This window comes from Lepisosteus oculatus, chromosome 13 (genome assembly GCF_040954835.1).
Source record: "Lepisosteus oculatus isolate fLepOcu1 chromosome 13, fLepOcu1.hap2, whole genome shotgun sequence".
In the NCBI taxonomy this organism is placed as follows: Eukaryota; Metazoa; Chordata; class Actinopteri; order Semionotiformes; family Lepisosteidae; genus Lepisosteus; species Lepisosteus oculatus.
This window is the reverse complement of record NC_090708.1, coordinates 33,298,514-33,316,630: the sequence shown is the minus strand read 5'-3', so window position 1 is coordinate 33,316,630 and position 18,117 is coordinate 33,298,514.

The following is an 18,117-nucleotide window of genomic DNA, read 5'->3' as shown; positions in this document are numbered from 1 at the left end:
TGATTTATAACCCTAAGGTCGGGTATTCAAACCCAATTGTCACAATAAGTTTTCTTTTAACAAATAAACATTACTTTGAAAAACTATAAAAATAACAAATATTATTGGCATTATATTGAAATTTTGTACATTTCTAAATATCACAACATGTTCATACTGTCTGTACACAGTGGTACCGCAGGGTGTAGGGCGCAAATCCACATGCGCCCGAAAGCCCTGCATTTATATTGTGTATTCGCCTGGCGCTGCACGGTTTTTGCATCTCTCTCTCTCACTATCTGTAAACAAACTGGTTTCACAGGTGTTTTCAAACTAGAACAGTGCAAGTCTTCCAATGAAAGACACACACCCCAGCTTCCCCCACGGACACATGTTTTCTTAGAAAAACAGATTCACAACGCGAGACTGTGTCAGTCTTCGGTGTAAAAAAAATCGGTTTGAACACCATGGGTGCTTTTTTCAAGATGCTGCTGAATAAAGTATAGGAATTTTCCTGCTGTCAACAGTATCATGTATATAGTTGACCCTTACCTGAATGAAAACAAGACATAAAGAAAGGTTTTCAGAAATCAAAGCTTTATTCTGGTGCTAGTCTGGATAATTGAAGGCTACGCTGTTATGCTTCCTATGATGATATACAGGTTTTTCGAATGAAGCCGTATTGAGCAGTATTTCTCGCGTTGTGAATATGTGTACACAGCGATTCCCTTGGATTCCAGCTAGTGCGTAATTATGCATTGATGAAAAACTGGAGGTTTAAAAAAAGAGGATTAGCTCACTGATAGTGAACATTTTCACAAGTCGTGTTCTTTAAAATGCATTAGGTTTAAAGGCTTTCTATGTTTCCCTTCCGAAGATATGAACAAAAGAATATTCAAGCCTAGTAAAAAAAAATGGCTTAAAAAAGAAATAAAAAATTAGATATAATGATATAAACATTTACTGTAATACATTTACTTTGGTGGATAGCTGCATCCGCCTGCAACGTTTCGGCTGTGAATCCTTCATCAGGTGTGAGGGTCTTCAGCACAAAATGCCCGTGGTCATTTAATTAGTATTAAAATTCGCACTGATTCTCTTGCGAAGATATGGACATAAGAATATACGTGCGTGGTTAAAAAATTGAATATCAATGACAAAGTGAAGGCTGTGAAAACATTCACAATGTACTTTATACACAAAGGAAGTGTTCTCACAAATCTAGGAGGTTTCGTGTAAATGCTAAACGTGTCCCAAAATCGTTTTTGAACTTCAAGCAAACTTTACCCCGGTACCTGTCCCCACACACCCTGCCCCCACTGCGATTAGAATATACATAAAGCACTGAAATCTTTAGAGTAGATCATCAGGTGTTTCGCAAGTTTCGACTTTTCTCACAAAGTACTGTATATAAACGTATAGTAACATGGTCAGAAGGAGCACATAAAAACGTTTCCGAAATAACCACATGTAAGACTTTGATGCTTAAAATGTTTAGGGAGAAATAGAATACTGGTGTGTATTTTTTCTTTAAATTACCGAGACCAGCCATATACAGTTTACATAATATGTATATGTTCCTAAATTAATATTGTTTATGACCTTCCTATTCTTTTTTATGCTCATCTACTAAAATTTCCCTTTAGTGGTAAAATTCCGTATAAATATTCAATACTAAGCGGATTAAAACGTGCACAGTAAAGACATTAAATGTGTTACGCTGCTCTGTAGAGGTGAAAAGGATCCGATGCAGATGCAGGAGTCGCAGGGAGGTAAGTAGCGTACTGAGCAAATCAAGGAGCTGAGTCGTAGTCCGAAGGCGAAGGTAGGTCGAGATCTGGTAAAGGCACTGGTGGCGAACAATCCAAAACGTGAGACAGTATCGTGGTCGAAACGAGGGCTACAGGGTCAAATCCAAAACAGGCAAAGATAGCAAACAATCCAAGGGGCGAGACGAGATCCGAAGTCCGAAGGCAAATGGTGTAGGCAGAATTCCAGGAAGGCAAAAGGGGGTAAGAACGCTAGGCAGAGCAACAAGTAGTGAACTCAATACCGAGCAACAGGAATCAGGTAAGAATGGTATAAATAACCCGGCGTGCCGCACGGTAGAGCAATTGCAGGTGTGTTAACTCGTGCAGCGGCGCTTGTTAATAGTAATCCGCTGCTGGTGCTGATTAGCTCGCTTACGTGTTGATCTCTGCTGGCAGGTGGTCGTGACAGTACCCCCCCCTTCACGGGGGGCTCCCGACGCCCAAGACGGCCAATCAGGATAGTCCCTGTGAAAGTCGCCGATTAATGTAGGGTCTAAAATATCCTTCTCTGGAACTCAAGATCTCTCCTCGGCGCCAAAACCCTCCCAGTCGACTAAATACTGAAGGGTACTGCGGTTCCATCTGGAGTCGATGATCTTGTGGACCGTATAAGCCGGACGCCCCTGAATGCGACGAGGAGGTGGCGGGCAACGTTGGGGAGCTGCAAGAGGCGAGCGGCAAACAGATTTCAGGAGGGAGACATGGAATGAGGGGTGGATTCTGAGGGTAGGGGGAGAGCAAGGCGGAAGGTAACCGGGGTGATCCGGGATAGAATCCGGAAGGGACCGATATATCTAGGCCCAAGCTTTTTGGAAGGCTGATGTAGAGGTAGGTTCCGTGTAGATAACCAAACAAACTGTCCTTTCCGAAAACGAGGGGCTGGTCTGCGGTGTCAGTTGGCGAATTTGGCGTGGCGCTGGGTTGACTTAATAAGAGCTGTCCTCACCATTCTCCAGGTCCTTCGCAGTTTGGCAATATATTGTTGCACGGACGGCACTGCCGTGACTGGAGGTGTGACAGGGATGAGAGTGGGTTGATAACCTAATGAACAAAGGAAGGGAGAGAGACCTGTGGAGGAGGAGGTAAGAGAATTGTGGGCATATTCTGCCCAGGGAAGTAGCGATGACCAATCATCCTGTGAGCTGGAGGTGAAGGCTCTCAAAAAGGTCAGGAGGCTTTGATTGGTCCTTTCCACCTGACCATTGGCCTCAGGATGATAACCAGAAGTCAAAGATACATGGGTCCCTAGAGTTTGACAGAAAGCCTTCCAAAAGGCCGAGATAAATTGAGGTCCCCTCCGAGACAACATCATCAGGCAAACCATGTATCCTAAAGACCTGTTGTACAAACAAAGATGCCATTTCCTGGGCTGTGGGCAATGCTGGGAGGGGGACAAAATGGGCTGCTTTGGAAAAACGATCGGACACCACCATGATTACAGTATGACCCTGACTGTTAGGAAGGTCCGTAATGAAGTCAAGGGCGGTGTGGGATTGGAAGGGGGTGAAGGAGGCCAGCCTTCCTAGAGCGCGGAGTCTTGCTCCTGGCACAGACCGGCCAGTGTCTCCATTCCTCGAGGGCCAGCTTGATAGCTAGGTGTTCACGATTGCCCACATCATAGTTAACCTCGGTAGGAGAGAGCTTCTTGGAAAAGAAGGCACATGGATGAGGTGAGGAAGGCGATCCTCTTCGAGGCGCTGGGAGAGGACTGCACCAACCCCATGGGCAGAGGCGTCAACTTCAACAATGAAAGGCCGAGAGGGATTCGGATGCCGTAGGAGAGGAGCGTAGCTGAAGAGACGTTTCAAGTGCAGAAATGCCTGGTTAGCCTCCGGATTCCATTTACCCCGACTAGGTCGGTTGCGGGTCAGAACCGAGATGGGTGCCACAACGGAGCTAAAGTTCCGGATGAATCGCCTGTAGAAGTTGGCAAAACCTAGAAAGTGTTGGATTTGCTTCAAATTGGGAGGCACAGGCCAATCATTGATAGCCGCCACCTTGGCTGAGTCCATCTCGACTCCAAGAGGAGAAATAATGTAGCCCAGAAAGTGAATCTTAGAAGCATGAAAAATGCATTTCTCAAGCTTGGCGTAGAGCTGGTTGTCGATGAGTCTGGACAAGACCTCCTGGACGTGATGGACATGATCCTGAGGGTCGGCGGAAAAAATTAGGATGTCGTCCAAGTATACCAAAACAAGTTTTCCAATAATGTCCCTAAAGATGTCATTTATGAAGGATTGGAAGACTGCCGGGGCATTAGCAAGTCCAAAAGGCATCACCTGATATTCATAGTGGCCGTGCGTGGTCATAAAGGCCGTCTTCCACTCATCCCCTTCACGGATCCTGATTAAATTATAAGCCCCCCGTAGATCTAGTTTTGAGAAGATGGACACTCCACGTAGGGACTCCAGAGCGGCTGGGATTAAAGGCAAGGGGTCGGGATGTTTGACTGTAATGGAGTTCAGGCCTCTGTAGTCAATACACGGCCCCAAGGAGCAGTCCTTCTTCCCTATGAAGAAAAACCCAGCACAGGCTGGGGACGAGGAGGGACGAATAAAACCAGAATTCAGGGCCTCCTTGATATAATCCTGCAGGGCTTCATTCTCTGTCTGAGTGAGAGGGTAGATCCGTCCTTTGGGTGGGAGTGTTCCTGAAAGCAAATCTATTGCACAGTCGTAGGTGCGGTGAGGGGGGAGCGATAGAGCTTTCTGTTTGTCAAAGGCTTGCTTCAAATGTGCAAATTGGGGGGGAATAATAGAGTGCTCTTCCAAGGGGTTTACTGCAGCAGCAACCTTGAGTGGAGGACGACAACAGTTGTCACGACAGGCATGGCTCCAGGCAATGATCTCATTCTTGGCCCAGGAGATGTGGGGATCATGCTTCTTGAGCCAGGGAAGGACAGGGATCACAGGGTAAGCAGGGGAGTCCAGGAGAAGGAGTGAAATGTCCTCCACTTGAGTGGCCCCAACAGTAAGGAATAGGGGAATGGTCTGCCAGGAAATGCGTCCAGGAGCGATTGGTGACCCATCCAACGTTTGAATGCAGATAGGGGGTGAAAGCGGAGCAAGAGGAATATCCCACTTCTTAGCAAAAGAGGCATCCATAAAATTCCCAGCTGCCCCTGAATCCACCAAAACCGAAAGGGGAAGGTGCGTGTCCATCCAAGAAATCTCAGCTGGGAATAAAGGCCCTGAAGAGGATTGTGAAAAAACAGCACTGCTGACACTAACAGTAGGCAGTGGGGGAGCTCGAGGTGGATGTGGGGGTCTTGAAGGACAAGTAGCGAGCAGGTGACCCGACGCAGAGCAGTACAGACACAGCCCCTCCTGACGGCCCCTTTCCTTTTCCTCCAAGGACAGGGGTGCATGTGGCAGGGTGGGCGCCAAGAGGGGAGGACCCATGGGGCGCACAGGTCTGCTTCCTGGGTGTCTCTTCGCTCTCCGCAGCCGAATGCGAGTGTCCAATTCAACTACCGCAGCGATAGCCGCCTCTAGAGACCAGGTGGGTAAAGGCATGAGCACCAGGTGGTCCTTTAGATCCTCCAAGAGACCCTTAGAGAAGAGGCAAACCAAAGCTTCAGGGTTCCAGCAGACTCCGTGGCGAGGGCTTGGAATTCAGCCGCATAATCTTGCAGCGGACTGTCGCCCCGGCGAAGAGAGGAAAGCCGAAGGCAAATCAAATCTGGGCTGCTTTGAGAAAAACGCGCCTGGAGACGGTCAGCAAAAAGCTGAAAGTCAGAGAACAGCTGATCTCCTCTAGCAAGCAATACTGCAGCCATACTGCAGCCTCGAGAAGTAGAAAAACGCTCAGGCTGCAGCTGAAAAGCCAGGGAGCACTGGGCAATAAAGCCCCTGCAGCCTGCAGGATTGCCATCATACTTCTCAGGGAGGACAAATGGTAAGGTTGAGGGAGTGGTGGGTGGGGCCGCAGGGGTTGGAGCAGGTGTTTGTAACAAAGGTGTTACAGGAATCGATGCGGGAGCCGGCGAAACAGGGGAAGAAAAAAGCCAGGCGACCTGGTAAGTGAGCAGTTGGAGAGAAGATTGAATCTGGAGGGTGGTTTGGGAATGCTGCGAGAGAAGGGAACGAAGGGTCTGTGCGTCTGCGGGATCCATAATCAGGCTCGGTATTCTGTAACGCTGCTCTGTAGAGGTGAAAAGGATCCGATGCAGATGCAGGAGTCGCAGGGAGGTAAGTAGCGTACTGAGCAAATCCAGGAGCTGAGTCGTAGTCCGAAGGCGAAGGTAGGTAGAGATCCGGTAAAGGCACTGGTGGTGAACGATCCAAAACGTGAGACAGAATCGTGGTCGAAAAGAGGGCTACAGGGTCAAATCCAAAACAGGCAAAGATAGTTATGATTAAGATGGGACCTAAAATTCTGACTTGAGCTAGTGTTAGTCCTGTAACTAGATTTAGGGTTAGCGTGTGAGTCAGAAGAGTAAGTGTCATAAATGGAGCTAAGATGACAGTTTGGTTAACATTTTAGCTAAGTCTAGTGTCAGAACTTCTCATATTGATGTACCATTCTACTAAATACAGATCCAGCTATTCAAAATGTGCAAAGTATGCAGCGTCAAAATGCGGTAGGTATGGCACATCATAACACATCATATCGCATGTTATGATAATAGTATCCGGAAGCACCTTGTAAAACTGCCAGGTGGAGCCAATAAAACTTAACGTCTCATGTACAGCATTTGAGCTGTCTCCAGAAAACACCCTGTTTTAAATCGTGGTCACTGCTGAGGGACAATCTTTTTCCAATTAAGAATTTAAGTTTTATAGTCTTTAGACTTTTAATCATTCTAAACTGTGTATTACAGCCTGTTAATCATTAAACATTAAAAAGTCATTATATTTTATAAAAGCAAGATTGCTCAGTTACTCATCTACCTTCACCATAAATAATTTAATTATGCATAAATATTTTATGCATCAATGTCTTTGACTTGGTAATTTACAGTGGGCTCTAGTTGTAATGTGCTCGTTCTAAGATTATTAATCGTATATTCTGTACTCTTGTATAATACTCTTGTAAGTTGTTTACTCTTTAGACTTAATAATTTTAAACTGTGTATTACAGCATGTTAATAACTAAACATGAAAAAGTCGGCATTTTTATAAAAGCAAGATTGCTCAGTTGGACAAAAGTACACAACCTTCCACCTCCATCATAAATATTGTAGCGGTGAGGCTTATTAAAGTACAGGAATGAAGTTTTCTGCTCCCTTGCCAGTCCCTCTTTCCTTATCTCAGTGGTGCTTGATACAGAGAGGCCATTCCATTTGGTTCACAATTCTCATTCTCAGCTCCTCCTGAACATCCTCTGACTCAGCCCGGACCACCTCGTAACGGCCTGTGTGTCCGAGTGCAAGACTTTCCTTTGTTCTAAGAGTCGAGAACGGAGGTAGCCAGCGCGTAACCAGAGGATCCACCTGAGGTTAGCCCTCGTGAACCCACCGCAAACGCTCACCTGATCAACAAGTGAACTACGGTCGGAACTGTGGACACCTGAACAAAAGGGTTCAGAACTAGTGCTACATTAGGAACAAACCCGTTTTCTTCCAGCCTAAGGAGCGTGACCTGCTGGGACCCGCAGTCACTTTTCTCCTTGGAACAAACTTTGCTAGTTGCAGCCAACACTAAATAGCCGGTCTCCAGAGAGCCCACTGCTAGAGCATCGCAGCAGGAATCTCTCCCACTTCTCTCCAGCAGCAACACCACTGCCTGACACTGAGCCAGAGAGCACCGATTGGACAGCAACAAGCCTGCCACTGCTTCTTTGTGCCTGAGGGAGATCTGAATCCCTACAGATTTGATTACCTCAACCCAAGTTGATATCAATTTAATTCCTATGAGTGATGTACTTGCTTTTGAGTATCTAGTGTAGAAGTTGTAAACTAAGGTCACTTACGAAACGGTTTAAATGAATGATATACTGAATGTATGTCCTTCTTGGTATTTGTACCTCTTCATGATTGAATATAATATTTTGTATTTTGTATTCTGCTAACCCTCACGATAAGATTCACACATAATGAATGAAGTAGGAGTCCTCTGCTGACTGTGGGATTTGAACCAGCAACTTTCCAGCACAGCCACCACTCCGTCCCAATTCCTAAGAATAAGAATTTAAAAGAATAATTTCTTACTCGTTTAAACAGTGACATTTCAGCCTCATAACCATGTGAGCCCTAATGTGCTACGTTATTAATAATGCCTTCCGTGTCGCATTAACATTGGAATGTTCCTCTTTACCAGTTTTAAAAAGAGGCGATAGTTGGGTATTTAGGTAGATTGCCAGGAGAAAGGATTTGTAAATATATTTTGTTAAAGCAAGTCAGTTTTTTGCAACACATAAAAGACATTTTTACAAGAAAGTTTAGCCTTTGTCACTAATGAAGCCACTAAATTGTTTCCTTAAGCCAGCACTATAAAATTACTTATCCTCAGTGAGTTGCTGCCATCTCATAGTGGGTTTCTAACACTGTGTATAGTTCCATCCACACAGTGCCTTTATTTCCATCCATTTTCTAATCTCTTTATCCAGTATAGAGGATTTGGATCCCATCAAAGCAAGCATCCCCGAGTGATGTAGGGTGCATACAGATGCAGCCATTCAAAATGCGCGCATTATTTTCCGGTACGCTGTACGCAGTCTACCGCAAGCTACCGGTAAATACCGCGAGTTACTGTAAATTCTCCTATAATACGACAAGCAAAATAATAGTATCCGGAATTTCCGCAAGGTGGAGCTAATAAAGCTCAACCTCTCATGTTTGAGCTGTGGCCATCAAAGTCTTTAACGAAGATATAACTAATAGTATTAATAATGAATGACCTTGGACAAGCTGTAAGTGTAAACTCAAAGTATTGCCCTAGTTAACATTCTTTTTTTCATTGACCGTCTTTGTAAAAGTAACACCACAGCATTTCGCAATCACGCATTTGTTTCCAATCATGCAAAGTACAGTAATTTTTGAGAATCAATTCACCATGCCTTTCACATGCTCATAAAAGTGATTGATTTAGGAACATAAACATATTACCATATGAAAACTGTACTGTATACAGTATGTATATGTATATTTAATGTCTTAACTGTGCCCGTTTAAGTATTGAATATTCATATCTAATTTTACCACTGAAGGGAAATCTTAGTAGCTGAGCATAAAAAGAATAGGAGCATACTTAAACATACAGTAAATGGCTGGTCTTGGTACTTTAAAGAAAAAATACACACCAGTATTCCATTTCTCCCTAAACATTTTAAGCATCGAAGTCTTTAATTAACGAATTACCGGAGTCAACAAGCATACTTTTAGAATGTGATTAAAAAGGAATATAATATGCAATCGCGTATCTAATGAAATTAATAACGATATAATTCTATTCATGTTGCAAAAAAACTGCAACGGACATAAAAACTCCCTTGCTTTTAACAGAGCGTTCCATAATTTCTAACTACGAAAATTATTTAAACTGCGACACTTATCATTCAACCAGAGCTTGAAATATCACAAGGATCCTCTAGAGCACAGCAAAGACTGTATTAAATGAATCGCGTATCTAAAGAAATTAATAAGATATAATTATATTTGTGTACTGCGACAGGGCTGTGTAGGGCTGTTCACCTCTCTCTTCATGTGACTCTATTCAAAAGCCATTTAGCAAAGAGGGGATGAGAAGAGTGACAAACTAGTATACAGTACTTTAGATCTTTTTTTCTGAACCGGGGAAAATCTGATCATGTTACTCTATAAAAATAATAAAAAACATTGTCACACCCGGACTGTTAAACCAACGCATTAGCACGTCAAAGCCCATTGAGGAGCCGGGCGCAATATCTGTTTTGTCCCTTGATTTACAGATCTGCATTAATTACAGAAATCGAGTTCCTGCTCTTTGCAGATGACCTGGTCCTGCTGTCGCCCACAGAACAGAGGCTGCAGCAGAACCTGGCACTGCTGGAGCAGCACTGTCATACCTGAGTGTTGACAGTCAATCTGGACAAGACCAGAGTTATGGTTTTCCAGAAAAAAAGCCAGACCTCCATTAGCCTTCCTGAAATTGGCGGATTATGAACGAATAAAAGCATCTCATTAAAAACACATTTACGTTTGTTTGGGAGCTATATTATGTATTTTTCATATGTAATGTATAATGATGTGTTCCTGCTTACAAATCGCACGACTTTAAAAGCTAGAAAAACAGGTTTCGATTCACATTATCTGGTGAGCCTTGTTTGTCAAAGGACGGCACAAGAAAACAGACAATACACAGGGGGGGAGGGCAAGTGAGAGGGAGAGTTTTTTACCCTCTGTCAAAAAAAACCAAATCACCCGGGGCAGAGACTCTGGGGGGATTATTGTGTGGTACAGAACGGAGCTCAGTCAATTCATAAAAAGAATAGGAGCATACTGCAACGCGTGTGAAGGCCATAAATGATATTAATTTTGGAACATAAACATACAGTATATGGCTGGTCTCGGTACTTTAAAGAAAACATACACGAAACATGGTTTCATTATGAGCAGAATCCGTCTTGAGATATTTTTTACTTGATTTACAGTATTTGAGAGGTATGTCTTAACACCGATACTACAGTGCGTAAATACTGCTCACGTATATGTTTCTAGGTTTATATTATGCATTTCATAAGGTCAAATTACTTTTGAGCAACTAATATGAAGCGCGAAACGGTATGCATTTTAGTTTCGTTTTGTGCTGGGACTCTGCTTTTAACAATGTCGCCGTGGATTGATTAGAGATATCAAGTACATACAAGTCATTTTTTAAATGTTGTAGTTCGTCTTGTAAAAATGTTACGAGTACATAATCTATCAACAATTACACAGGTTCTGTTTCCATATTGCGGATTTTGGTTACGTAATATTATTTTCTAGATTTCACGTTGTGAATATATGATTTGGGCAAACGGAGCCACAAAGAAGTGCATTATGGGTTGTTGTTTTTTTTGCAGTTTTATCTAGAACAAGCGATGCTTAAACCTTTGTCTGATTCTTGTGAAACTATCCACTCGACAGTTACAGTACCTAGGAGTTGACTTCAGTGATGTCACTGATGGGATGTTTCTAAAAATCCATCCTCTGTAAAACGTCTTCTCTAGTTGTCCTGCATGTATTCGCTAATGAAGCTGTGTGTTCTGAGCCTGGATCTCTACATTTCTGTATGAACCAGCTTAGAGGCCTAAAGACAGCTTGTGTTTAAATTGAGTGTAAGGCAATTTATGCTTCTAAAACCATGGTCAGCATTTTATTATTGTACTGTGCTGTAAACGTGGTCTGTGCCTAGTCACATTATTTTATAGCGTTTTTATAGCGTTATCAAATCTGGTGGTGCTGTGTGTTAGTTTCCAGACTCCCATGTCACATGGTCTGTGATTGAATCCCATGGAACTATGACTTTATTTTTTAACAAACATTTCTTTGAAAAAATGAAACGTTTCCCTTGGTCAGAGATTAAATAAAACCTCACTCGCACCAAACAAATTTATATTTCTAAATATCACAACATGATCGAATTTAAGTCTTTTTTAATAACAATGAATAGTCACCTATGCGTTACAAAATAAACATTTATATTGATTTGAATCGCGTTTTGAACCAGCTACCAGTTAACACTGTACTTCCTACTTTGAAAATGTACTCGTTGTACTCGTAAAGTAGAAACAGGCGAGATTTCCAGCGAAAGACACCCCCCCCCCCATACTATTCAAATTGTATTACAGCATTGTAATTACAAATTGTAATAGTATTACACATTGTACACATGCTTTAAAGAGAAGAGAGAAAACGCAAGCCTTCTTCAGGTGTAAGGGTCTTCTGCTCAGAATGAAACGCTAAAATGTAATGTAGGCTCTGAATGGGTTCAATTATGATTTGGGCTTGATTAAGGTCGCTGCCTTTCATCTAAAACCCTACTTGAATCCTTCTAAATTAAAAATCAGTGTTAGTGAGTTCTAAATAAAGAGGTATCCAGGTAACAGTGAAACGGGCGGACAGTCTGGGGAGATCGCCCATTTTCCATGTAAATAGTTCCCTGGTTCCGCACCCCTTGGTGTTTCTCTCGCTCTCTCTCGGGTCACCTGATCATTAGCTCGAAAGATTTGAGTGCTTTGTGTATATTCTAATGGTAGTGGGGGCAGTGTGTGTGGGAACAGGTTTGGTTGAAATTGCATTGGAGATCTATGTTCTTCACACCTGAAACATTTTCTCTGAAAGCATTTTCTTTGCAGTTTAACCAATCTTGTTACAGCATGTTACAGTTTACTATTATTAACCATATTAATTTTAAGTGCTTAATGCCATTTTTTGACCAGGCACGAATATTCTTAAGTCCATATCTTCGCAAGGGAATCAGTGCGAATTGCAATACTAATTTAAATGACCGCAGGCACTTTCCACCCCCTCTGCCAGCAGGAACATTCCTATTCTTAGCTCAGCAGCTCATTACAATCCGGGTTTTTTTACACAGCGATACAGCTTTGCGTTGTGAATCTGTTTTTCCGTGTTTACAAAGAAAGTGGAATACAGTGATACTACCTGCTATACAGATACATATGTTTAGATATTTAGATCCTTAAATTAATATCATTATTCATATTAATGATTATAATGATAATAATGATAATCGGCCAGTGAAAGCTCTGTTGTCCTTCACATCAATGCCTGAAACATTTTACCGAACCCAGGATTTTACAGAGAGGGAGGAGGTGCGGAGCTCAGCAGTACAGAATGAACATTCTGCTGCCTGGAGCGCTTATGGCAGCAATCGCGTCTGCATTTATAACTTATAACTTTTAAAATTAATCAAGCAATATGAAGCATCTCTTTTTACTTTTAAGTCCCTTAATTATCATTAAGCACAGCTTTCTCACCACTTAGACTACTTTTTGATACCATCCTTAGTCAAACCAGAAATGTGTTGTTCTGTCTAATGACATTACAAGTGGAAAGATTACAGATTTTAATCGTCTTTAATTTTGTTACGTTATACATTTTAGAAACGTTTCATCCATACAAACACCACAAAACTATTTTCAATTGTATTTCTGAATAGTATATTACACTTAGTTCACTGTTTTAAATACATCTTATTAAGAAAGTTAGGTCTTAGCATAAACCATTAGCAATCAATAATATTAAATTTAGAACTGTAATAAGTTGTTGCACTTTCCCCCGCATCTTGTAAAAATATATTTTCATTGTTCAAATATACATTAAGTCTGCCTATCATATAATAAGTTAAATACAAAACTAAAGAAAAAATAGGGTTAAATATAATTCAAAATATTTTGCTAACAATGTTAACTGTTTATGAATAATAAAATATATTAACTAAGGAGTAGGATGGCACAGTTGTTAGTATGTTTTTTGTTTTGTTTCTTTTTCATAAATGCACCAGTAGTACCTGATGTCTCAGTGGCTATCAAAATTAAATTATGCATGCAAACCTGTGAACTAGAAAGGTAACTAAGATATCCACCCATTTATAATGGTGGCGAAGTGGTTAGCATTGCTATCTTGCAGCACTGGGGTCCTAGGTTCAATTCCTGCCATCCTGTGTGTGTGGGGTTTACATGTTCTCTCTGGGTTCCATGGTTTTTCTCCATATGTGTGATATGACTCCCTATCACACTCCAAAACATACTGGTAAGTTAATTGGTTTATGGGAAAACTGGCCCTGGTGTGTGTGTTTGTGTCTGTCTGTCCTGTGATGGACTGGCGCTATGTCCAGGGTGTATTCTGCCTTGTGTCCATTGCTTACTGGGATAGGCCCCAAATCCTCTGTACTGGATAAAGAGATTAGAAATGGATGGAGGTAAAGGCACTGTGTGGATGGAACTATACACAGTGTTAGAAACCCACTATGAAATGGCAGCATCTCACTGAGAATAAAATATCTTATAGTGCTGGCTTAAGGAAACAGCCTTTCCACCTCTCTTGCACATCAGTATCCATACCTAGTTATTTAAACAAATTGCCTCTAATTATAAACATCTTAATATGCTGGCTCTGTGGATCCGCATCAGCTATGTTTGCCCATTCCTTCAATTCATGTGCATTCAACACACAGTTCAATGCCAGCAACTACACATAATCTAAAATACAATCCTTATTTCGGTATCTATGTAAACATATAGTCTGTTAACTTCATCATCTTCATCAAAAGTATGCCTAACCCCATTAGGAAGTGTTCTTGTTATAAGTGTATTCCTCAGCTTTCCCCAAATTATCTTCTTCTTACCAACATCTCTAGTCTTTTATCCTGCAATAACTCAGCCAACACTTAAATCTCCAAAAGCTGCTTGTGTTAATTTCTTTAAATCACAAATATCATGTGTAAATACTGGCCATGTAATACTCTGCATTGTGGAATAATAGTTTATTTTAAAGGGAACTAGATAAACTAAGAACTAGAGAAATCAAGTAAGGCTTTTTTTTCTAGAATTAATAAATGCACATCCTGTTCACTGGGGAAATTAAATCCACACTGAGTAATCTTCAATATGTTCAGAATATGACAGCAAGAATCCTATCAGGGATGCATTACACCTGTTTTCAAGTCCTTGCACTGGTTACCTATCAGATTTCGAGTCAACTTCAAAATCTTTATCCTCCTTATATACTGTCCTACAACTGTTATTATTGATCACCGAATTATTGTACTTGACATGACTTCATTCAGCCTTTCCTGAACGTCTATGACAGGCAGAGAGAGTGTTGTTTCTGGTGCGATCTTTTGCAGCTAACATTTCACTGTTTTAAATGAACAAGAAATTAGATTGCTCATAAATCACTTATTCTATATAAACACAGCGTAATTGCCCTCCGAAAATCCTCTTTTTCTTGTTCGTTTTAGTGACCTTGATCGAAACTGATGATAGATGTCAGAAAGGATTTATTTTCTCTGTATTTCTTACATTGCTTTGTCAAGATTTTAACTTTATATCTAACTTCATATCTAGGCTCAGATTTCAACTGTAAATCGCACAGTAATTAATAGCAGTAAGTACTGATGTTTTGCGCCCTCTTACCACAAAAATATATGTTTTGTAGTTGGGATTAACTTTATTTCGTACGCGTAGCTACTCCGATTCGGACACCGAACAGTTAAAGATGGCGGCAAATCAGACACCCAGCGGGTGGGGTGGGGGGGGGGCCTCTTCTCGCCTCCATAACTAAAATGCCAAATAGGAGTGGCTTAAGCGACAAACACAGTTTTGTAACTGACAGTTTGAGGTACCCTATCGTGTAAATTCCGCTTTGTTGCTGATAGGTTAAGCTTTTGAAACGCTGCACCAAAGTCATGTGACTGATTTTTCGCCCTGTTTCGTTGGTTAAACGCAATGATCACAAGCACCACCATGGTAACTGGGATGTGTAATTTTTAATTCCGTTTGAATTATAACTGTACATACTGTCTTCATATTTGGCCAGGGCTTTAAAGAGAAGGCGTGCCAAAAAATTTCGGTGCCATCGTCTCTGCTTTAAAGGTACCCCCGTGCTGGAAGAATTTGACCTCGGAACGTTTGCCCAGCGTAGTTATAGTGGACATAAAAACAAGAGTTCGCTGGCATTATATCCTAGAAGACACAAACCGGCGCCAGACCGGTTCAAGAGGAATGACAGCAGCCGAAAGCTTGGGAGAAATTAGAATTGTTTATTGTGATGTGGAGATTTGGCATAACCCGATTGGCTGAGGGCCAACCTCCCGGCCGTTGGACGGGGAGGATAGGACCCCCATGCGACCAATTGGGTAGCTGCAAAGGTGGAGAGGGGGTGGAGGAGGGATGCAGAAAACGAACGAGGAAGAGGAGAGGGTGACGTTTGATATTTATGGAGACCGGTTGCTTATGTCAGGATTAGTGAGAATTGCAGCAGCTGTGTCGAATGAGCGCGGCTCCCTTCATTCCTCCTGTAGCGGCGAGGCTTAATAATAAGAAAGAATGAAGTGTTCTGGGCTTTCCCAAATGAGGCCCCCTTTCTCTGTTCATCTCTGTGGTGCAGCCACAGAGAAACTATTCATGCAGGCTGATTGAAGGTTCCTTTGATAAGGTTTCCTAGGACAGCTCCCAAAGGGGGATGCACTGAGCTAAGCCTGGCTATCATGATCAATGGTCATCCATTGGTGCCTATCTGTCTAGGGAGTGCCAGTTGGACATCTGGACTGCATTCCTAAGTGTCAGGAGTAAGTGACTCATATCTCACCTTTATCAACCAATCAGGGACTGGTAGGGTCGAGTAACCCACGAGGGACTCTGATGCCCATGGAACTTTCAGCCAATCAATGAACTGAAGTTCCTCCAGGTAAAAACAGGCAACACAGACAGCCTGAGAGTTTCAGATTCAGAAGGGAAGATTCAGGGAGATTCAGTAAGATTCAGTAAGATTCTGGTGAGGATTTTGTGGACTGTTCTAAAGGGAATTCAAAGGAGAATTCCAGGGCAGGACGGCCCAGGAGCAGAAGGCTCCCAAGGGCAGGACATTCTCGCAGCGCGCCTCCTGACCATCCTGAGACTCAGCCCGGACAACCACGGAACGGCCAGTGTGTTCGAGTGCCAGAACTTTCCTTTGTTCTAAGAGTCTAGAGAGGAGGTTGCCAGAGAATAACCAGAGGATCCACCCGAGGTTAGCACCAGCAGCAGGCCTCGTGAACAGGTCGGAACTGTGGACAGCTGAATCACTATTCAGAACTAGCTCTTCATCAGGAACGAACCGGTCCTCTTCCTGACTTGCTGGGATCCACAGTCATCTTTTCTCCTGTGCACAAACTTTGCTAGTTAAAGCCAACATTGAGCATCAGCAGCGCACCGTCGCAAGCCGTACAGCACAGCCTGGCACGGAGCCAGAGAGCGCGGATTGGACAGCAACAGCCTGCAACTGTTTCTTTGTGCCCGCAAGAGATCTGAATCCCAAGAGATTGGATGAGTATTCAACTTCAATGCATTACAGCTTGAGAATTCAATTGTTATCCCAACCAGTTGATATCAATTTTATTCCTAAGAGTTATGTACTTGTTGTGAGTATCGAATGTAGAAGTTATAACCAAGTTCATTTATGAAACGGTCTTAATGAATGATATACTGAACGTATGTCCTCTTGATATGTGTAACTCTTTGTAACTGACTGAATATATATATCTTTTGTATTCTGATAACCCTCTTAATAAGATCTGTTAGGTTTATATGCATATTCTATGTATTAATAAATGTATCCTCGTGTATTAGTACCTGTGTGTGTGCGTTGTTTGAGTTATGTTGCATGGTTGGAATCAACTTTGTGATTTACTGCAACAATTAATAATTGTCTCAGTAAATGCCCAAACCCTACAGAACTGGTGCCTTCAGAGAGCCACTACATTTACATTTTGGCTATGATTACATATTTGGCGTCCCTGAGACGGTTTTCTTACACTCCCGAACTTTCATTACAAACTCCATTTCACGAGGAATGACAGCAGCCGAAAGCTTGGGAAAAATTAGAATTTTTTATTGTGATGTGGAGAATTGGCGTAACCCACTTGGCTGAGGGCCAACCTCCAGGCCGTTGGACGAGGAGGATAGGACCCCCCAAAAGAACCAAGCGGGATCCCCACTCACCAGTGCAGAAAAAAAAAAAAAAAGATTATTGGGCTAATTCAGCTGAGGAGAGAAAGTGCCTGCTTGAGGATACCGGGGTTAGTTTTAATGTATGCATGGTAAGCCTCGGAGGATCGACGGCCGAGTTGCTTGATGAGATACTGGGGTATGCCTTGGCGAGCGCATCCGGAGGATGTGGCCCCTGATCTAAAGGAGTGCCCAGAGAATTGTTTAGGAGGGTATCATGATACGGCCCTTCTCATTTGTGAACAGAGGGACAGTAGGCGAAGGTCCGGCAGAGGTGCGAAGATGTGCGTAATGGGATAGAGGCTCGTAAGGGCTTATGTAGGAACAGAGTTTGAAATAATAGATGAGAGTGGCGGATACGAGTTGGTTGGTTTTGCTTTTCTTGAGATAGAAGGTCAGTGTCTTGGAAGATAAGATGGAGATGTTGGATAAGCAGGGTTGAGAAGAAGGATCGAAGGATGTGGAATTAGCGGTAATTTCGGAGCACCTTAGGGAGATAAAGAAGGCTAACAAGAATAAAGATTCAAGAGGGCGGTCGACCCAGGGTGAGTGGTAACCTGACCTGACAACGTAGATGCAGGATTCAAGGATGTCTGAGGTAAGTGGTACACGTAGGTTCGGAAGTGGTTTTTTCAAGCCACCGAAAGCCTTTAAGGAGAGTAATTTGAGGGTAGATAAGGGATGGACAGATCGTGCC